At 41.6% G+C, this 23,850-nt stretch overlaps 1 protein-coding gene across 1 annotated transcript in view; it reads left to right on the top strand.

Annotated features, from left to right (window-relative positions):
• The window catches only part of SKAP2 (src kinase associated phosphoprotein 2), an 846,051-nt gene that overhangs the window by 351,444 nt on the left and 470,757 nt on the right, over window positions 1-23,850 (top strand). The window lies entirely within an intron of this gene.

The following is a 23,850-nucleotide window of genomic DNA, read 5'->3' as shown; positions in this document are numbered from 1 at the left end:
CTGTGGTAGCAATTACATTGCGCACTAACCGCCGCAGCATTTTGCTCTCTGTAGCCCCGCGTCCTCTGTGACCATGCGGACCCCTACCTCTGTAAGGGAAAAAGGCATTGAGCTGCCTACTCTCACAGTATTGGGGTTTGAGTCATTGGGACCTTCTTGTCGAGTTGAAACGACTGACAAAATGGCCCCTATGTTGGCCAGTCCCTGCAAATACCCATCCAGGCAATATTTTTTGCATTGACAATTGTGCTTTTTCTAGGGGATTGTAAGTCCCTATGAACCCAGGGCATCTCCTTAGTGAAGGCCTCTTCGAAAAGCATACCCTGCGCTGATTCATCTGCTTCATAGTTGCCAAGACCCCACCAGTTGGCCGTCAATTTTAAGCAACAGACTTCAGCGCCTCTCTGAGGTGAGAGCACAACTGGGGTTGCCCAAAAGGCATACTGCCCTCTGTGCCCAGCTGACCATGGTGACTGCGTTTACGGGTTCAGCGGTATCCTTGGCTCTCTCTGCCAAGTCCATTATTTTGACCAGGGGGCCCGCTATGTCCAGGAATTTGTCCTGGCAACTTTTCCAAACTAGGTCGACCCCCTTCCTGACGTTTGTCTGGCCTTGGTGACAAATGTAACAATTTTTGCGTCTAGCTGCAGTGTTTCCATTACTTTGCCTGGGAGTTCTGTCCTGGGGCATTCCGCTCTCATCCTGAAACACATCTCTTTCTCCAGTGGTTTCCTGATATGTTGTGCCATGTATTGGGCCACTCTTGGGTAGGGCGACCAGTCTGTAGACATTGGGTGTCTAATGTTGTCGGGTCGAACATATCTGCTATGCCGTCCCCATCTTCCATATTAACTTTGGACACTTGCCCTTTCTTGGGTTCCTCTGCGATTTTACCGCTATTATTCTTGCTACTATTGTCCACATCATCATCATCGTCTGACTGGAGATCATCTCTGTCTTCCACCTCCTCTTCGGACGTAGCATCGCTTCATTGGCTGCCCCTTAATTTTTCGCCCCTGGGGTAGGGGGTAAGAGGTTTGGTACTGCCGATGTCCCCAAGAAAGCGCTCTTCAGCTTTGTAAAGGGGTCGGCTACCTCCTGGGGCATCTATTGGGCCCCAACCATCTGGCCCAGGGGAGGGGGGTAGAAGAGTGGGGGCTCTCCCCCTTAGATGCAACCTTTTTTCCGGGCTGCTTGATGGAGGTGCCCTCCCCTGGACTGAGCTATCTCTTTCTTTTCTTCAGAGCCATACTCTTGGCAGACAGGAGGGTTTCCATAGCCTAGAGGCACTCTTGGATGGTCTGCATCCCTTGCGACACAGCTTGCACCATTGAGTCCCATAGGACCCTCTTAAAATTCAATGAGAGATCTCTGTGAATCTCAGGCTGTTCTGCACTGTAGTCAGGTGTAGGACTTTCTCGCTCCATTGCACTTTTCCTGCCACACAAGTTCAATGAAAATATATATTTGTGGGCTTTACTTGTGAGCTACAGTCTGGTGTGCCTTTATAACGGCCTGGACATTGCAGGCTGCTTAATATGGAGAGCTCATGCTAATAATTTCCCCAAGGCCGCAGCTGATTACTGACCATTTCTTTTCGGAATCCGCTCGAAATCTGGAGCGACGAGATCTCAGTGCCTTACTTAGGCTACGCTGCATGCCAGTATGTGAAATCATGAGGTCCTTTCCTCAGAACCTCCTACGACATTCGGAAAGGACCCTGCGCTTGCTATGGCTGGTGGCGCTGAGTCCCGGGGAGGCGCTCGGTTACCTGAAGCAAGCAAGATCACTCGCAGACCCGGTACGTTGCCCGGAGGCCACTACCACGTTAACCGCGCCATAGATGGCATGTGGCACCAATGCCTGTAATAGAACCGGCAAGCCTCAACGCTGCACTATAGCCTGAGCACAGATGTTGCATGCTCTTAATAATGTTAATCGTTACACTACTGCATGCTAAGCATTCTATTTCTCGCTGCTACACGGGCAATATAAATTGACAGATAGATTACCCACAATGAGGTTTACAATCAAACGAAAAGGTACAGTAATTAAGTTATAAACCACATCCTCTACTCATATTGAAACACATATCAGAGTAATGACAGGGTGACTTATCTGCTTGGATGAGCGGCGAAGAAAGAGGAAGAGGCACAGACAGGACATGACATAAGGAGTGTGCTGGTTCATGATTGGTTTAAGGAAATGGATACACAACTACAGGACACTCGGGACTTCTGGGATGTGTAGTGCCGTGTATAGGAAGTTTTGTTTGGTGGGTTGTTTTACTGTTAAAAAAATATGTAAAGTAAAACATGAAGATTTGAAAAAAGCAGCTTTGAAGATTAGCATTAAAGAGTTTAAGTATAATGCTTGCCTCCGGTCTTGACATAGAATATTAAAATTCAGTTTGATGAATGCCCAAAAATATGTATTTATTACACTCCACTGAAATGCATTGTATTTAACATTCACTGTGGAGATGCTGTAAACCTGTCCGTAAGGTACTTATGTTGGATGCATTGAATAGGCCAGCCTGAAAGATAAAAGAGAATCCTTCAAAGAAATTATTCAAGGTACTAGCCCAGCTTTTATTATGAACATACTTTAAAATGGCCACCGTCGATCATGAGCTTGGCCGATTGGGTGCACTGACATATGTTGATGAAAATGTTAGCGATTTTACTTCAAACAGGTAACTTTCCAAATAAATAGGTAAATAGTATGGCACATTTGGATATGCCTATAGAAATACTCAAAAATAATTCCAGACATAATCTAAATTATAACTGAGCTAACAGATGGGAAGCGAGTTATTCGATCTGGAAATTCGTTGAAGATACTGTGCTTTCAGGAGACTGGGACTTTGTATGTGACAAATCATATAGGGGAGGCCTCTGCAATCTTGGCTCTCCAGGCGTTTTGGAGTGCAACTTTCATTAACCCTAGCCCGCATACCTAATGGTGAGAGATCATGGAAGTCGTGCAATACACATTGTCCCTGTGAATCGTGCCCGTTTTTGTTGGTCATGAGAAAATAATGGAGCTGAAACCCATTGAGGCCCGCAATAACACATTTTTAGATCAGCCATCCCTAACAGAAGGGCTGAACTAAGTTTCATTTGAAGAATTTAAAGCTGCCTGGGGAAGTTGCTAAAATTGTTTTGCTCAAGAGTTCTACAAAATAAGAGGTACCAGTCACCCTTTTGAGTATCCCCGGGATGCATATGTGCAAGCAAAACGTTTCGCCATAAGGCGTATAGATCTTTAGGGATGGGGCATTATCCCTTGTGCCTTTCTTCTCTACCCACGTCCTGGGACCTATGGGCAAAACGTTATTTTAGCCCAGCACTCTGGGCCCTAAAGAGTGGGGTGCACTAACAAGGTTAAAATGTTAACACATATTTTTTCATAGTAATAGAAGCTGACAAGCTATTGATGAAGCTACAAACAGAGCATGATAATTCACGGAGCAAAGAGCTGCTACCTGTTTATCCCAGGAGCACAGACGCTATCTGTAGATTAACTATCACTCTCATATCCTCTACGATTCTAGTTTCGTTGGGAATAGCATTCCCTGAATTGATTTTCTTCCTTTAGTTTAGCCATGGGGATATGCAGGGCTCCTCCAGGGTGAGTATGATGAAATGCAGAGAAATCTCTGAATTAATTTAGTGGATCACATACCAAAGCAGCCCCTCGCCCAAAAAAAAGACCAGCAGCAACACTATTTAACTGGATCCCTTTCATTCCATCTGAAACCACATGTGAGATACTATGGTGATATGAAGAGGGCACACTGCCCTGTGCAGGAGGCTGAAGCTCACCTCCTGGTCACACTCACTCTCATCCATTTTACCATTGAGAGTAAATGAAGTTTACTGACCTTTTCTCTACCTGTAAATGCAACAGGCTGGAACATAGGCTGGGGTTCTAAAACAATTCAAATAAATATGTTTGGGAAACGCATGGAAAGGGTATCAGGTAATTTGCCCCATATATAATGTTGTCATACAATAAGTCGGCAGGAAACGGCATAGGTGACATTATATATGGGGACAATATATGGGGTAAATGGGAATAGGGGTCGCTCCCTTTCAAAAAAGGAAAAAAAACTTCGGGAGTTGAGGGGGTGTCCGCCGCTTGTTCCTTATGATAATTTCTCCGCATGGCAACATTTTTGCAGGGACATTATGACATGGAACTATGAAAAGCACATTTGAGTTTTAGGGGGCCCATAGGCGTCAGTTTTTAATTTCCAGCATTGAAGAGTTGACGGCTAAAAATAATTAGTAACAATCAATTTTACTAAGAGAAAATATGTTTGGACGTGTTTCATTTTGTTTATCTTAGTTTCCTTCGGATAGAATCACTCATGCTATCTCTGAGAGTTTTAAATTGATACATGAAATGTGGCTATTTTTGAGCTTTCTAAAGACAAATTCCTACAGTTTGGCAAACTGAGGCATATGCATGGTATTGTAGGATCTGAGGTGTATTTACATGGATATGAAGCTTATTTCATAGAGCTGTCTGTTTCTAATTGTCTTCGATTTACAGTAAGGACCAGCCAGGGAAAAGCAGATGTAGTTATTTATTTATTTGAATTTGTAAACGCATGCTACAGCCCAAAGGCAGGCGCTGTTGCAAGAATATGTCTTAGTTACGAAATGTAGCCTTAGCTCGTGGTTACAGTGAGCGGAGGCCTAGCTTTATGTATCTATTTACATAAGTGCACCTGCTCCCATCGGGTGTGAAAACCAGCAGAATTAGAATCTCGTTTTTATTTGGATTCATGTATTTATTAGGTGTTTTGTAGCCTGGCATGAGTGTATGGGATACTTCAGAGAGCATAGAGGAATAGGAGGGAGAAGTCCACGGGACGATTGGGTGGGGCATCCCACTATAAAGTATACTAAGAGGAAGACACCAGAATTCCCCAATTCCCTACTCCGGACGGAAATCCTCTACCCACCACTCCCACCCCTGCGTTCAATTGAAAGATTGATCCTTCGCAGGTAAACGTTGTACTGGAGTTTTTCTAAACAGGGCATCGCACGTTTGGGCCTCGAGAATTACGATTCTCAGGCTAATGGTGGACTAGACGTTTGCTTAATGTAGCTGCATGTACTGTTACATGCTGCATGTTTTGTTTGGAACCTGCTGGGCCTCATTCTATCCGAAATATCCCCAGTTGTAACTTACCACTCTGCAATGTGGTCAAATTGGCACCATTCTTATTCCGTATCACCACTGTTGCCATGACTTCACTACCGAGCATCATTACCAAAAGTGGGACACATATTTTCAACCATTTTCTTCTATCCCATGAATACGGCATGTGTCCATCATTGGCAATAAAATCTATTGGTGGTCATTACATATAAAAACATTTTGGAGAGGGGTTTGGTCTTCATTAAAAAATGCTGCTGCATGGTGAATTGATTGTTATTTACGACACATAAAACACACTTTATGTTGCGACAGCTGGTGGAGTCTAAGGTCATTGTAAGACTCAGACCTGATGTGTGGAGTAATTACCCACATTTTAAGACAACAAGCGATTTTTGGTGGTAATGCATTTACCACTAGTGGTAATTTCAGCACGATCAGTAAATTGTCACTCACGGTGGCTCAGTTGGGCTTCCTTTCTACTGCTTAGATGGTCTTCAGCTGCTTAATGCCTCATTTCTGGCCTTCGTAAACAGGAATACATCTCTACTTTTCTCCTTAAATTTCACTGGCTGCCCATTAAACAGTCCTCTTTAAACCTCTCAATAACTCTCATCTTTCTTTTTATTCATACAGAGCTCTATCCTTCAGCAAACGGATCTCTCATTCTTCTCCTTCTTGTAATCTTTGTTCTTCTAACCATCTCCTCACCCTTCCACGCAAAGGCAGATGCTCTTTCTCATTTCTTGCTGCCTCAGCTTGGAACAAGCTATCGCTCCCTCTGTTCTATTTCTTACCACCTTCCTTTCTGCCGTCATCTCAAACCCTGGCTAATCTCCATGCTCACATAACTCCCCCCCTTCCCTTTCTTGTCTTGAAGAGGTTTAGCATCAAGAAACCACTTCGGTGGTGTACGAGAGCTCTACATAACCTGAAATATTCCCCTTCCATCATTGGAGGTATTTTTCATTTACCGCTGGTTGTAGCAGTAACATCCAGTGCAGTAAGCGACACTAAGAGGCCATGAAGAATAATAAGTCATGTTATGTTATTGGAATCTATACTGCAGAACGCTGTCATTTTTCCTGGTCTCCAGGCGCTCACGTGGAACTGTCAGGCAAAGTGGGAGTGCTAGTTAGGGGAGCAGAGAGTTTGTACCTTTCCATTGAAAGTATGAACTTGCAAGACCAGGCAGACAGAGTGCTTCTGGGTAAAACTCAAAGACTTGGTAAAGGTGTTGCTGATGACTCAGGGTCATTTTGCAATTATGAAAATGGACTAACATTGTACGATTGTATGGACCTAGACGCCAACATCTCTAGCACAAGTGAGGCGAGGGGGAAGCCATAATGTTAAAGGATGAGATACATTTCATATAATCTCGTTAAAATGTCTCATAAAATAAATCTTACATTTTCTTGATTGGTTTACAAACTTGATGGGCCCATTTTGCCATTACAATTTAGAGAATGGACAAGTGCTAGCAAACCTTCCCAGATCGCCTTCTGTCTGCCTGCTGTATAAAAAACCATTTTAGTTAAATGGAGCATCCTCCTTAAATGATGTCATTAGCTCAGATTGAAAAGGAATTGCCTGCAGTCAAATGATTTAATTGTCCTAAAGTGCTTCACTTGTGTGGATGTCGCAGAAGCACGTCTGCTTCCATCTTCACTTGAAGGTCATTCATCTGGGGGTATGGTCCTTTTTTGTCTTCTATGTTTTAAAATCTTCAAGGAAAAATGCCGTTTCATCCTAACCTGCTAGGCAGTTTTCCGGCTCCCTACAGTTCAGGATGGAAAATAAAGTCTACGATTGCAGTTTTGGAAGCATTTACAGTTGCAGTTGCTTACCTGTCTAAAAGATCACACTTGGGTGCAGGCCCAGATATTCACAAACTCATTTTTGTGGTTCTGTGTGACGGCAGCCTGATGCCCTCAGTCCATCAGGATCCCCAACAGCTTGTTCTAGCCTCTTAGCCAAGCCCACTTTGGATTCTGGGACATTTGGTTCCATTTTTCAATAGATATGCAAATCCCACCACACAGAATGCTATTGACTAAACAATTAAAAACAAGGTTAAGGTGACTCTCGTGCCATCTGGTCAATTGGCATTGGCAATTGATGAACATTTGCCATGATTGACTCATAGCTGCCAAGTGCTCATTCCCATGTCATGTACGACACCATGATCCAGTCAAGGTTTTCCCCACTGCATGTGGGACTTGTAGACCCATTTACAATGGGAACAATAAACCTACAAGTTCCAGCATGGAAAGTCAAAATCTAAGACTAACTCAAGTTGTGACGCATTACGTGGGACAACTTGGCAGTTATGTTGGTTTGTGACTTCAGAGCTTATCTTCCCACCATCTTGTTTGCTTTAGGGGTTGAACCTTGACACCAGAGATTACGAAACCTGTCAAGAATAGTGCTTCAGAAGAAAGCCTCCCTGTACACACAAACACACCACGCCCCACATTAATTGCAGATAACCTAAACCGCATGTTTAAACATATATTTTATATGTTTTGTCATCAACTACACAGATGACACCCAAATCATCTACAAAATCGTCGATAAACAAGAGGAGAATATAACACTAATAGACTGTCTCAGAGAGCTCTACCAATGGATGAACACTAATAACCTCAAAATCAACTCGGACAAGACGGGAATCATTATTACACCCTGCAACCAAGGAAACAACCTGAACATCCTGCAGCCCACAAAAAACTGGAAACGCCACCCACACCATCCAAAATTGTAAAAAAACCTTGCAATCCTAATGGAGAAAGAGTCTCTAGAACCTCAAGTAAATGTGATAATTAAGAAATACTTCTTCCATCTACACACAATCAAAAGGTTTTTACCATTCCTCTCTTTCACGTAAAAAAAGACTGGTTGTCATCTCCCTCATCATGTCCAGGATAGAGTACGCCAACAGCGTATACCTCGAAATGCCGGACTACTTACTAAGGAAACTGCAAAAAATACAGAATGCAGCTACCAGACTTCTCCTCAAACTCTCAGGAAGGGACCACATCACACCAGTGCTAAGGATGTTACATTGGCTTCCAGTCAAAAAACGAATCACCTTCAAAACCATGTGCTTAACACACAGAGCAATCCACAGCCAAGGAGCAGAATTCATACAAAAAATCACCATCTACAAGCCAACTAGAACACTTAGATTCAGTGACAACATCTGCTTAGAACCTAAACCAAACACGAGAAAAAAACCCGGTGAATCATCATTCTCTTGCAGAGCTGTTAAACTTTAGAACTCTCTCTCCAGAGAAATACGAACTATTAAGGACCATCTAAAATTCATAAAACCTCTAAAAACTCTAGAAACCAGGCAGCTCACCGGCTGACCATGAGCCACAGTGAATACATTACCCTTGGAGGATCTCGTGGGTGTGGGACTCCAGAATGGCCGACAGGGGAAGGGAGATGGTTTGCATTTAGTCAGAACACCAGGGGAAGGAAATGTACTGCCAATAACAAACCATACCAAAAACTCACCCTTCTGAATACACCTCTCAAACTCTGAACTAAACACAACCATACCTCTACAGCACCACAAACCGCACGTATTTAAGAACACCACAATGAAACAAACCACACATAATCTCGCACAACACATCACAGCCAACATCCGAAAATCAAACCTACACTTAATGAACAGTGTATCCGAACTGAAGCTTCCAACAGCACATCAACAGCTCTCTTGCTCTTTTTCCTGCCCAATCCTACTAACCACCCCCCACCCTCCTTGCATTACAGATCCACCAGAGTGCCAAGAGACCACACAGGTGACAACAGTGCATGGTATAAGAACCTTTGACATAACATAACATGTTCATTTGCAGTTGTTTAGTGCACATCGGCCATTGTGTGGCCTTGTAGTGCTGTTACCTTGTCAAGATGTTGAAGACCACAGCATGGATGGATGAATGCATGCTTGGCATGTATCCTTATTAATAATTTTAAGTGTGATGCACGAGAGCCAGAAAAAAGTACTTTGATCATGGGCAACATTCTTGTCGCTTCATCAAATAAGCAGACCAAGAGATGCTTACTGGCAAATGTGTGTCTTGAGGTATCACAGCAGCTATGTTGTTATCTGTACGGGCAAGTATCTTGTTGGGTTGTCCATGATTGTGATGAAATCCCAGAATGCAGTTTAATATTAGGACTCATGTTGGCCAATGATTGGTAATAGTGTCAATGCTGTAGGAAGATTGCAGCTGGCCTCAGGTGCCAGATGGAGGGAGTTAGGCCTGTGTGAAGTTGTGGGACATTCACACACTTTGTGAAGTTTACTGCTAAAGGTTAAAAACTTCATGAAGTCGCAGAGTGTTTTGCAGGCAGCATTATATATCTGCACATTGTGTTTTGTGGATGCTTAAATATGTATGCGCTATATTAGCGTGGTAAATGGTGCACTGGAGGTGCTGCATTTTTGGAACAAATTTTGCTAATGCATTATAACCGTCAAACCAAGTAAGTGGGTACAGAGAAATAATCCAGTAAAACACTTTTTGCTCAAAATATTTCTCACCAATCAATTACTTCCATTACTTCCATGTCAAAAGGATGAAGGCAAGCATGCTTCACACTGCAGTAATCTGGATAGGCAGTAAACACTCCCGCTTCCTGTTTCCCACCCAAGTCCTCCCTCTGCCTCCCCTCTCTTGCTTAAACGTGCTTGAAATACTCATGCATAGGTGCATTGTGATGACCAACCACTTAGCAATTTGTAATCTCACCAGGCCAGTATTGTAGTTTGTTGATCTGTATGTTCCTTCCACCCCTTCTCCCCTCACACCTCTGTCACGCACTTCACTAGCAGCTATGCCTCTGGCCTAGAATGCTAGCTATTGTTGTTAGATCATTCGGAATCTTCAAGGACTAATAATGACGACTGTATTCCCTTGTTCCCTTTCCACCTTGCAGCGCTTTGAAGCACTTCACTTGTGTATAAGCATTTTACAAATAAACAATTTCAATTACAATTACAATCACTGCCCTTGGGTTAATGATTGACTGCATCTGCATGATTTAAAGAATCTAGATGCAGCCGTTGGTCTGTAGTGTGGTCCACATATTATTTTCCTATTTGACCAAAGGTAATTAATAATTTCATTAATTAGGACTAATTTTTCACTTTTCGTGGAGGGGTGAATGATGGGGTGAAGAGTGGGGCCACAAAAATGTTTATGTAATTTTATCTTGCTTTTGCAATGAAGAAGGCAATGGCAGGCTACATTTATAACCCATGGCAAGGAGGCATGGCATAGCAGCAGAGGGTGCACTGACTGGATCTTTTGGAAATGGAGGCCATTTTGCTTGTTCAGCAATTTTCCTCATTCAGTGTGCTGGCACGCTAGCCACTGGTGGGCCCTTTGATTTCCATTTGTGGAGAAAAGGGAGGCCTCGGGTACTTGAAATTAAAGTAAATACATTATATAAAATCATTAGGTGTATAGCAATCAAATGTATAATATATTTTTATACATTTGTAGAATTTTGTTTAGCTATCTAAATTGTATACAGATGTAAACCCTTTTTAATTTTAGTTGTCTAAATGTATGTAAAAGGGCATACAAACATACATAATACATCTGACATTTTCCCATAGCAAGTATTGTTTGTAATTTTATTTTCAATTAACTGCTGTGAGAAAAGTCAATATTGTTTTTTATTTTATTATTTGTTTATAATTGTATCAAATAATGTTCATTAATGTTACTTTTATTTTGTATTCTTTTATTTTTGTATTCATTTTAATTAATTTGTAACTTTTTATTATTGCCTATTAATTTATGTAAACACAATTGCATTTTTTCATATTTCATGTATTGCTATTTCATTAATCTGGATTATTACTTCTTAATTCACATAGTTTTTATTTTATATTAACACTGTATTTTTCATGCATTCTTTATGTTTTATTTTTATAAATCATTAATTATGATTAATAAGTTTATGTTGTTTTTTTAATTGTTACTATTTAGGTTATTGGTTAAACTTGGTTATTCCTTTTCATAATTTCATTTTGAATTTAGATTTTATTTACAATGTATTACTTTTTTAATTAATAGTTACATTTTGTGGACTGGGGTGTATGTAGTGAAAGGACCACGATGTAAATGGCAGCGGAGAATGGAATTATAGTATGGAATGTTGAATCAAAAATGAGAACAAAGAAAATAAAATGTTAAACAAAATTACAGTATGACTATGTGTTCCCCATCATTAGTATTTTTGCTAAGTAACCCTGGCTACTGTAGATGTAGGTGCATGGATACTCATCTTGTTTTCTTTTCCATGCACGCACACCATTTTGTTAAGATTCAAGGTCCTAAGAAGCCTAACTGAAAAATGGCAGCAAAGATAGAAGCTTGGTCAACAAGAAGGTGCCCACCATCTCCAAGAAATCCAGTAGTGTGGCTCAGTTTGGGATCAAAAGATCTCAGTTCTTTGATAGATGTCTCTCACCTCAATCATTGTCTGGTTTACCTGGACACGCTAGTGAACAAGGTATAAGTGCTGCTGAGCCCAAGGCATCACCAAGTTTTAATTCTGGGTGTGGAAGGTACGTGTTCTGACTGGTATTCTAGTGCTGGAGACAATTGTAGGTGGTATTATAACCACCAGGGGAGGGGCATGCACTGAAAAAAGCATGAGGTTCCAGCTGTGGTTTCAGGTGATGATGTCTGTGACCTTCTATGGGCCTCTGTAGGCTATGGTATAAGGTAGATGCAAGAATTGACAATGCACTTTGCTGATGGCAATTATGATGGTGCTGATGTTATCCCTGCACATGTAAGTGCAACTGAGTGATAGATGCACAGCACAAAGCAAACCATGTCTGTGTTACCCATTAATGCCATTATTTTGTCCAAGAGAAAGTAAGTAAGCCACAATAGGATAAGTAGTGGAAGTAGTGACCAAACAGACAGCCGTCAAACAACACTACCAGGTCAGGGCCCGCCTATATCCACTCTGGAATCTACTATCATCACCATCAAAATAGGAGGCTCCACCACTGAGTTTGCTAGTAAAAAGGACACATCACTGCCAGGGATTTGTTGACCACTGATAAGAACAATGACCTTGTTACCATCTGCACAGTGTGCCAACAGGCTGTGGCCTTGGGAATCCAAGCCCATATTATGGCACCAGAGGAACCAGGCTTGTAGTTGAGGAAGATGATGTTGGTGCAGGAGCTGTATGAACACACTTGTGTTCTTTCAGTAGGGCATCAAACCCCTGCAATAGTGTCTAGGTAGCATAGAGCTCTCACCTCTGATCATTCATGGTCATCTCTTAGTGAGCTAGACACCCCACCAGTCAGCACGTTTTCACAATCATAGCCGCTCAAACAAGCCAATGTCAAGGGTCTTTTCACCAAGCCTACAAAGTATCACAGAAAACAGCCCTTGGTGTGTTTTTACAGTGGGAAGCTAGACAAAATGTTGGCTGCTCAACTCCTGCCATATTCTTTGGTGAACATCTAAGGATTTCAGGAATTTGTCAAATCTGTTTGTTCAAAATATTGGGCACCCAATTGATCATTTGTTTCCACAGTTGCAGTGCTTGATGTTCACAGAATATATTTAACAATGGTTAAAGCACAGACAATGGACATGTGTCTCCGTGGGCATCTGGCAGACTATACATGGACATCATTGCACATTGGGCTTTTTTTTAATGAAACTTCATACTAACTTAGTTGCCATACCTAAAATTAAGTCTCCAGAAAGCACATTTTTAAAAAGGTTTTCCATGAAGACGTCAAACAGAACAGCAAATATCTGGGCAACATGTATTGCTAAGGTTTTATGATGGTGTACATCAAAGCTTTTACTGTTGGTTATGTTGTGACCAACACTCGTAGCTGTGCATGCAATTACTGATGGAAATGACTACTGTGTACCCTGTTTTGCATACTGCATGTACCTCACAAGACAGGACTTCCAAAAAAGTAGACAATGCCAACGTAATGGCCATATTATGCAAATTGTGTTGCCATTTCAGCCATTCGGTCAACGTTCAGAACATTCAGTGAACATTACCAACTGCAAATGGCCATCCCCAGCTTTGCCTCATTCAGATGGTTTCCACCCAATAGAATTCGAACCTGTATATGCTTCAAGGCCTCTTTGAGCAGCACAGAGCTATCATTGATTATGTCGGCCATTATCATTAAAACCTCTCCCTCATCCTGTTGGATGCTATTCTCCAGTTTGGTAATGCATCCTTTAGAGAGAGCACTGTGCCTGACATCCTGAAACACTTGTGGGTGACTCCACTGTTAATAAAAGCAGGCTTCCCTAAAGAGGACCCTTTGAATTACAGGCCCATTACCATCTCAGCATTTTTGATGAAAATATTGGATAGAGTCGCGTATAAACAGATAGCCAACCATCTTGAAAGCCACCCCATTCTAAATTGTTGACAATTGGGCTTCAGAGCCGGGCATAGTACTGAAACGGCTCTCCTGGAACTTAAATCTAGGCTCTTGTCCAACATAGACAAGGGAGAGACCACCATGCTAATGCTGTTGGATCTCTCCACTGCTTTCGACCTGGTTGACCATATGTTGGTGGTCACCAGGTTCGACAAAGTGGCAGCATTTTCCTGTGAGTCTTCCCGTTGGGTAGCCTGTTTCCTCCAGAACAGATATATATGTGGTTGGTTTGGGTAAATAAATTAGTTAATTTCTTTGGGGTTTCCCCCCAGCATATGTGTCTAAATTGACCTTTTATATTCGGTCAATTTTCCCACGGGCAATTCTCCCGCCAGCAATTTTTTGTTTGAATAAACTTCTTGCTTTTGCTCATTCGTTCCCCCTGGCTGTCCTTTGATTAGGTTTTATGTATTTGTCTTGTCCGTGCCATCATGCCATCATGCCTACGACTCCTTTGGTGCACATTATAAGTCCATTAAAGTAAAAAGTAAAGTGATGCAACACAAAGTTGAAGGAGGGTCATCCACATGCTTGACTCCCAGGCAATGGGGTTGTAGACTGAGTGATCTACATTCTAGTGCTTTTGTATTGCATTTAGTTTAAATGAAACTTTTCACACATTCAAATAAATAAATAAGAATAAAACGCGCTAATTACATCAATTTTAGTTCCTTACAATTATATCAACTGCATATAGGTCATAGATAAAACCATCATCAATTCCTCCCATCACAGAAATGAATTAAAAGTAAGTATTCCTCTGCTAACATTGTTCAACCCACTATTTACTCCTTATTAACCTCGAAATCCTAATCCAAACATAGGCAAGCAGTAGAATTAAGGATGCCTGGGACCCACTCAACAAACATATCCAAAACTGTTCTGAATCTAAACACATTGGATCACACACACATCTAGAGAATGCTTCTCCTTACAGTGCTCCAATGGATTTACATTTAATAAACACGTGATGTGAGGTCTCCAAACTTCCAACACTTTTACACAATCTACACCTTTGTTCTTCCTTCTGCAATTTGAGAGATGGACCTACCACCTACAAAATGTCCAAATCGCTGGGTCTGAATTTCAAAAATATTCTGCTAAATTCTTTATCTAGAAACCTTATTAGATAAGTCTGTGGTTGGAGGCCTGCTGGACAAACTTTAATATATTCATTTTTTTTATTGCAGGTCAACTTTACATGCTTTCTTTTTAATGTTTTGTATTTGTCATGTGAAATGACTTTCAGTTTCCACCATTTTCTCAAATTCATTGAAAAAAGTCGCAGAACCCTTTCTATAACATTTGTATGCACCATCACGTCCTTTGTCCATTATGCCATGCATAAGAGTATTGGTTCCGCCTCCAATAATTTCACAAAAAATGCTTCTTTAATCAAGCCGTAATTTCCAAAAAGACCAGTCAAAGTTCCATTCTAATGCACTGTGTTGGAACAGACACCAGAAAAACAAAACAATAATCTCTAAATGCACCCCTCATGCACATTCAGCAATTTCAAAGGATAGTGTAGCCTTGCCTCAATACTGTACGATAGAGCAGAATTAGCTTCAATGTATATGCTACAAGTAACAGGCTAGAGAATAACGACTGCATGGCTTCTCAAAACTCCTAAACAATGCCATTGTGCCCAGAGATTAATTTTCTCCTTCAGCACGTGGGTAGCCTTTTTGGGGGTGTGCCTTACTCCAAGATGGATGAGGCGAGTAGCAGCTTCCAACCTGTTGTCCCCATTTAAATGTACAATTCTCCTTACTTTAATACCATTACATGAACACATTCTTTTCTGAATGACAACTTTTATAAAAAATAATCATATACAAAATAAAGTACATGCCCGTGTGCATTGTGATAATATATAATTTAAGAAATCGAAGTTTGGTTAATATGCAAAAAGAACTGTTAGAAAAGAAATGAAGATTAGAAAAGAAATATTTTCAACCTGATTCATGCAATTATTTGTGTGAAAAAATCAGATTTGCGCTCCTTTCTGCCTAAAAATCCCTGTTTGAAGTATGGGGATTTTCGGGCAGAAAGGTGCGCAAATCTGCATTTTTCACAAAAATAATTCCATGAATCAGGCTCCTAATTGTAGACATAGCAATGGTATTACTAATATTTGTACACATTTCTTTTGAAAATAAATAATGAAAGTGTATTCCAATATAACAGATTACCTTCCAAATTACAAAAATGTTTACATAGTATATTATAATGTGGCGGTTGCACTATAGAATACAATTCTATTATTATTCACGGAAAAAAGTTAGTTGCAGGGACATTGAGATGAGCAATAAATTGTAAGAAATCTTTGAAATTCAGGGAAAAAGGTTTAGTTGCAGGGACGTTCAGGTGAACATTTAAGACAACAAAACCCCTGAAATTCAGCAGACAATTCAGGTAAAGCAACCTTAATTTTCTGCCCAGCATATGACCAAAATTATGACATCACTGATTACATCATACATCACTGATGTATGCCATAAAATGACTCATTAGGTATGTTACAATATTTACAGGACCCCTCTTTTTATGTGCTTTAAGTAAACTTAATAACAATGAGAAGATTGTATACACAAATAAATGTCTAAACATGCATGACATCAGTATTTGTGAAAATTCCATTTGTAGTATTTGGTAAAAGTTTCAAATTAAAGTACACCTGTATTATTTTATAAATATGTTTACTTTTATTAAATAGCAAGCAAATACAATTGTCCATTGTATAGAATGTACCTGATTATGGTAAATATATGTAAGAATTGTGTAAGATAATGTAATATGTATATACAATAGTAAGCACATATTAATAGAAATAAAAATATGTTGAAACCTGATTGTTTTATATATCTTTTCTAGGCCTTCTTACTGTGGTTCCAACACCGGTTGTTCTGATCTCCCTCTCTAGCGCCATGATGCCTTCGGGTTGCCGAGCGCTCTATAAATGAATATAACATAACATCTTAAATGTGCCGATTTAAATGTTTGGTTGTGCGTATTATTTATATGGTATGCACACGTATTGTTATATAAATGAGACGAAGTGTTATAAAAACAAGTAACGTGTATGTATTGGGATATATTATAGACATCCTAAGTGTGGGTATTCTTAAAAAAATATGATTACTGCAAAATTCCACACACACATATATATATCCATATATATGTGGTAGCAAACTGTTGCCCGTATGTTGTAGATAGCACTCAGCCTACTTACTCAGCAGTGGGTGCCTGGGGTTGAAGAGTAAGCCTACTCCACAATAGATCCAGAAAAACAGTCCAACCAAACAATCATCCATTTGAGGTAAATGCAATGTGCTCCTGCTGCATGAAAGAAAGACCCCGGCACTCGAATTTGTGAAAAAGTGCAAAACGTGTTGTTTTTTATTTAACCAATGGCTATAGAACCTTGGTAAAAACTCATAGTTAACATTTGTATTTTGTATTTGTATTTCTTTTATTTGTAAAGCGCACCTGGCCCTGGGGCAACTGGGTGCATATCTTAGGTTAGGTTACATATACATGAGTAGAGAGTAATCCTAGAATACAAGAGAGTGCAAATATAGACAACAAGAGTTGTAGTTATAGTAAGAGGTATATACAGTTCATATACAATCACATTTACAAAGCAGGTATATACAGAAGTGAGCCTGATAACACTTGGGGGTGACCAAGGTGATGCCTCCATAGCGGGTAAGAGCGCTACATGGAGGGGTTGTCACAATCATGTAACCACAGTTTAGTTTTACATTTGAAGGCGTGGAAAGAGGGTACAAGCCTAAGTGGGCTAGGCAGTGAGTTCCATAGTTTGGTAGCTAGCACCGGGAAACTGCTACCACCTGCTTTCTGCAGTTTGAACCTAGGGAGGGCGAGACAGTTGATTTGGGCAGTTCTCTGCGGTCGGTAGTGCGGGCGAAATTCTCTGGGCTACTGAGACTCAACCCAGATTGCGTTTGCTGTCTGATATGTGGTTATTTCTTGGTATGTTGAGGGCTGCCCATGTGCCGTTATTCTGGGTGACCTGCAATTTGTTAAGGTTCCGTTGGCTGGTCGCCAGATGAACGGAGCATGAACGTAAAAGTACCCATAAGAAACGGGTTAAAAGTCTCCATGTGTTCCGTCTGATTTACGGACTTCCTCAGGCTGATATTCAAGATAAAGTGACACGGAAATACAAGCCTCGCGTACAAGAAACAGTCGCATTGTGATCATGTGACTTCTGAAGTGTAACTCCATTACCGATAGCTCGAATGCAGTGGCCATTTTAACCTAGTCACTACTGAATCAATAAAGAAATCATAGTGTTGCCACAATGTATGACATGCATATGATCTAAACGACTACGCTATTTAATCTTACTGCGACTGCGCTAGGCTTGATACTTTCTTTTAATATTTCATTTTTTCTACCGAGTAAAGTGCTCAGTGCTATTAAAAAAAAAAACATACACAATGCAATTACATGAAGAAAAACTTTATGATTAAGTACTTGAGACAAGATGACCTAGAGCAGTTATATTTAGCAGACATGTGTCTTTTGCTACAATATGTAGGCTTTCAAATAGCTAGTACACGATTGTGTGATACACTACTTGCATTAACTATTGCTGAAACCACATAAGTTATGCGATATGCACTAGCCTCCCAGTGACCAGCCTATCGATACTAATCATGAAAATGGAAGAGGTGTTAACCTAGATCTAGAGCAAGGAAACCACTAGCATAAGCATGGTTATGCTCCAATTTCCCGTGTAATAAAGCCATCTAGTTGATTATACAGGACATGAATGACATATAATCACATCCACACTATTCGAGTAATGCCCCATGTGATTTTATTAGGATGGGGTGGGGGGTAAAGTAATGCCCAAGTGGGTTTACCAGCTGAATTGTGTTAATCCCAATATTTGGTAAATCATCACAAATGACTACAAATACTGATAAAGCCAACTGTATCAATATTATTTTAAGAAGACACATCATTCTTCATCACTATTGTGACCTTTAGGTTTCAACGTTTCCATTTTAATGAAGAGTCTTGATTCTTGGACTCTCAGCCGTTTTTCTTTGTCACCTTTGCGCCTATGTGCCTTGACATGTGCCAAGGCTCCAAACATCATCAGGGAAACATTACTATTGTGTTTGCTTGGGAAATGGACCACAGGCGGATAGTTATTATCCACATTCTTAATGGCTCTGTAGTGTTGCAGCATTCTTAATTTCAGAGGTACTGTGGTAGATCCAATGTACCTCATATGGCAAGGACAGCCTATGTAGTAGACTGCAAAGTTAGTTAGGCATGTTATTGTTTGTTCTATATGGTGATTCCCAATCTCTACATACTTGCCTTTTATGGCTAAATTGCAAACCTTGCTTTTTTGACACGGCTGAACCCCTTAATGTGGATTGTCATTGACAACCCATGGCAGCATATTAGATCTTGTTCCTTCTTTAAGCATACTTGCAGCCAGTTTGTCCTCAAGGGAAGGCACTTTAGAGTAAGCGATCTGTGGGTTATATGCTAAAACTTGGGAGAGATGTTTATCACTTTTCAAGATTGCCCAATGTTTGCCCAATATTGATTTAATTTTGCTTGATTTTACATTGTATTGGGCAATAAATCTGATGGTATTAGGTTTGCCATCGAGTTTAGGTTTACCTTCTAGCAAGCTTTGTCTAGACTTTAGCTTATTTTATAGATAGGCTTGGTCTATCATTCTGTGTGAGTAACCTGTCATTAGGAAATAATTGCCTATCGATTTCACCACAGATCTAAATTTGGACTCATATGAGCAATTTATTTTAGCTCTGAGTATCTCACTGTATGGAATACTTTGTTTTAATGGATTGGGATGGTGACTATAAGCATGTAGTATGGAGTTTGAGACAGTTGTAGCCCTGATGTATGTTGTTGAAAACTTTAAAATGAACATCCAAGAACACCAACTCTACAGAACTGACAGTCATTGTAAGTCTAATGTTGGTTTCATTACAATTCAAGCATTCAATATATTCAGCCAACACTTGCATAGAACCATCCCACACAATGAACAAATTGTCTATGAAACTGTGCCAGTGTACCACATGATTGACATATTGATCATATTCCTCTGACCAGGCTACTGTGGCCTCCCACCACCCCATAAAGAGGTTTCCGTAGGCGCGGGCCATACAGGAACCCGTAGCAGTCCCAATCATTTGGTTAAAGTGTTTGGCTTCAAGCAAAAAGATGTTATGTGTTAAGTAAAATTCTAGTATCGTTAATAACATTTAGATCTGGTGTCTAGATAGTATTTACTTGCACATAATCCAGATTTGTGTTGAATTCTTGTATAAAGTGATACGTCAAGTGAGACCATAATGTAGTGAGGCTCCCATCTGATGTTGTTCACTTTTGATAAGAGATCAGACATGTCTCTTATATAGGAGTTGAGACTCTTCACAAACGGTTGCAAGAATGTGTCAAAGAATATAGAAGTTGTTAACAATAATGATCCCATAGAAGACACTATTAGACAACCTGGAGGTCTAATGATCGTGTCCTGGCTCCAGCCTGACATCTTGGAGGGCTGGGGACATAAGTGGCAGGAATCATGAAAGCACTCCCCCCCCAAACCCCTCTCAAGTTGGCTGTTCTGTCTGGTCCTGGTTTGGTTGGATGGTTTTGATGAAATTATATAAGCAAGCGAGGTGCATGGATGTACTCACAAGGCTCCCATGTCCTGTCTTGTGGACCATACCCCTTCCAGTCTACTAAGTAGTATAATTTGGATCTGACGTACTTTGAATCTAGGATGTCCTTGACTTCGAATTCTGGCTCCCCGGCGACTACTACTGGCTGCGGTGGCGTTGCTACTCGGGTCCCAGGTTGAACAGGTTTAAGGAGAGACACATGGAACACAGGATGAATCTGCATGTTTGACGGCAAAGCTAGTCTGACCGCCACAGGATTTATCACAGAGGTGACGGTGAATGGACCCAGGTATCTTGGACGGAAAGTTCGGGTTCCTTTAATGGACACATGTTTAGACGCCAGCCACACTTTGTCTCCCACTTGGTAGTTGGGGGCCTTTGCTCGGTGTTGATCAGCAAACTTCTTTTGGAGATTCTTAGCTTGAAGTAGGTGTTCAGCTGCCCTTTTAAAGGTTTGAGAAATGGTCGTGTGCAAGGTTTTGACTGCTGGCATTTCCAGGGTTGTAGGAACGTCCAACTCAGAAGTACGTGGGTGCCTGCCATACATGGTATAAAAGGGTGTCTGCCCAGTGCTGGTGTGTAGGGAATTATTATAAGCATATTCAGCTATCCATAATAGGTCGAACGAGCTTCCTTCAGCTTGGTGTAACATGCAACGCAGATACTGCTCAAGTGTCTGATTTGTCCTCTCGGTTTGACCATCCGTTTGGGGATGGTGACTGGTGGATAGCCGGATGTCGATCTGGGCCATAGAGCAGCATTTTCTCCAGAAGTTAGATACGAATTGAGTACCTCGGTCTGAGACCAAAACTGAAGGAAACCCATGGAGCCGTACGATGCCTTCAAGAAATACCTTTGCCAGAGTGGAAGCCTTTGGGAGCCCCTTAAGAGGAATGAAATGTGCCATTTTTTAAAATAGGTCCACAACCACAAGAATACTGTTAAACCCTTGACTGGGTGGTAAGTCAGTAATAAAATCGAGGGACAACATGTGCCAGGGTGCTGGTGGGATTTCCAATGGTTGTAATAGCCCAGCCGGTTTCTGCTTGGATGACTTGTTTTGAGCACACACTCCACAAGATAGGATGAATTGGATAATGTCTTTACGCCACGTGGGCTACCAATATTTTCGTTTTACCCTTGCTAGGGTTTTAGCGATTCCGGGGTGGCCCTCGATCAAGGAATCATGATAACCGGACATGAGTTGTTCTCGTAGTTCCTGGTTTGGTAAGAATAAGCGATTCCTGAAGTTGGGCAACTGATCTTTTATCATTATTATAATGTTCTCCTTGTGCACTCCACGCTAGTAATTGCTCCGGACTCATCAGGTTTTGGATTTCTTCATGTAATTCTTTCTGAGTTATGGTTGCTGTGATTCCTAGGAGCTTGTCACTCGGGATGATTCCTATTGGTTCAGGGGTCTGATACCCTTGCTCTTCCACCCCCATACGTGAAAGGGCATTGGCCTTCCCGTTTTTCACCCCTGGTCGAAATGTAATCACATAGTCATATTCAGCAAAAAAAGAGCCCAACGTAGTTGTTGTGAGGATTGGGCCTTTGCCGTTTTTAGGTACTGGAGGTTCCGGTGGTCAGTTATCACAGTGATTGTGTGTTTGGCGCCCAAGAGGTAGTGCAGCCATGCCTTAAAGGCTGACGTAATGGCCAGGAGTTCTTTGTCTGTAATAGCGTAAATTCAGGGGGTGTGAATTTACGCGACCAGAAGGCAACAGAGTGTAACTGGCCCGTTTCGGGGTCCTTTTGTGAGAGGACGGCTCCCATAGCCATGCTTGAGGTGTCCGTTTCCACCAGGTATGGGAGATCAGAGCGAGGGTGGCGTAAGATTGGGGCAGATGCGAATCTTGCTTTGAGTTCCTGGAAAGCCTCCTCGGCTTCTGTTGTCCACTGGAACTTTTTGTTGCTTTTCCTTAGTAATGATGTGATGGACCGGTGGTAGAAGTTTGCAAAACCCAGCATACTTTGAACCCCTTTGAATGAATTTGGGGATGGCCAGTGCAGGATAGCATCTACCTTTTGTACATCCATTCGGATTTCATTCAGGCTGAGAATAAAGCCCAGGAATTCCACCTCAGAGACATGGAATGAGCACTTTTCGAGTTTGGCGTAGAGCTGGTGTTGACAGAGTTTCTCCAATACGGATCAGACGTGTATAACGTGGTCCTGCATTGATGCGTAATATACTAGGATATTGTCGATGTACACTAGAGCACAGACATCAATCAATTCCCGTAGGACATCGTTCATGAAGTATTGAAATGCAGCAGGCGCGTTGCAAAGGCCAAAGGGCATTACTTGTTAATCGTACAAGCCGTATTTGGTGCGAAAAGTGGTTTTCCATTCGTCCCCCTGTTTTACGCAAACAAGGTGATATGCCCCCCTCAGGTCTAGTTTTGTGTAGATTTGGGCATCTTTGACTTGGTCAAGCAATTCAGGGATCAGTGGCAGGGAGTAGCGATTTTTTACGGTAATCTGGTTCAGTGCGCGATAGTCGATGCACGTTCTCAAGTCCCCCTCCTTTTTTGGTACGAAGAATAGAGGACTGGCTGCTGGAGACTTCGAGGGACGGATGAACCCGTTGGCCAGGTATTGGTCAAGATAGGCCTTCAGGTGCTGGTTTTCTGGTTCCGTGAGTGCGTAAATTCGCCCACAAGGGATTTGTGCGCCAGGTATCAGGCCGATTTGGCAATCGTATGGTCTATGCAGTGGCAGGGTATTAGCCTGTTCTTTCTGAAAGACATCTTGAAAGTCCTGGTATTCACTTGGTAGGGTGCTGATTGCCACAGTCGCAAGCATGGAGGTTCTGGTGTCTATTGGTTGTTTCTCTTGGCGATAACATGTGTGGGCGCAAGTCTTGGGAAAGGCCAATTCTTTTGCTCGCCAATCGATTCGAGGATTGTGAGATACGAACCATGGCATTCCCAAAATCAACCGGAACTGTGGTTCCTTAATGAGGTCGAAAACTATAGATTCTTGGTGTCCACCCTGGCACAGAAGGGTTAAAGCTGCAGTGCATTCAGATACTGGACCAGAAGCTATTTCCGTGCCGTCGACAGTGGTAACAGTGTCGGTGGTTGATTTAGGGTGTAAAGGAAGCCCCATCTTTGCCGCAAGATCCTGGTCGATGTAATTCCCAATGGCTCCACTGTCTAGGTACGCTCTTACTGCGTGCATCCGAAATGGTTGTTGGTGAATGATCAAGACCACAGATAGTGCAAAATGGGAGGTCTGTAGTTCACTTTCTTCGCTCGACAAGTGGACCCCTACACTTGCCGGGCTGGGGAGTTTTCCGATTCCTTGATGGTATCTTCCTTGTCCGTGGCCCCTACCGTCCTCCTCGGTGGCTTCACAGGGCACTCTTTAAGGAAATGACCTGACCTTCCACAGTACAGACATAACTGCTGCTGTCTCCTTTTATCCCTTTCCGCTTTAGTCAAGGGGGATTTGACCCCCCGATTTGCATTTGTTCTCCTG

This window comes from Ambystoma mexicanum, chromosome 2q, assembly GCF_040938575.1.
Source record: "Ambystoma mexicanum isolate Mex_15411 chromosome 2q, UKY_AmexF1_1, whole genome shotgun sequence".
Lineage (NCBI taxonomy): Eukaryota > Metazoa > Chordata > Amphibia > Caudata > Ambystomatidae > Ambystoma > Ambystoma mexicanum.
This window is presented reverse-complemented; position numbering and strand designations above follow the sequence as displayed.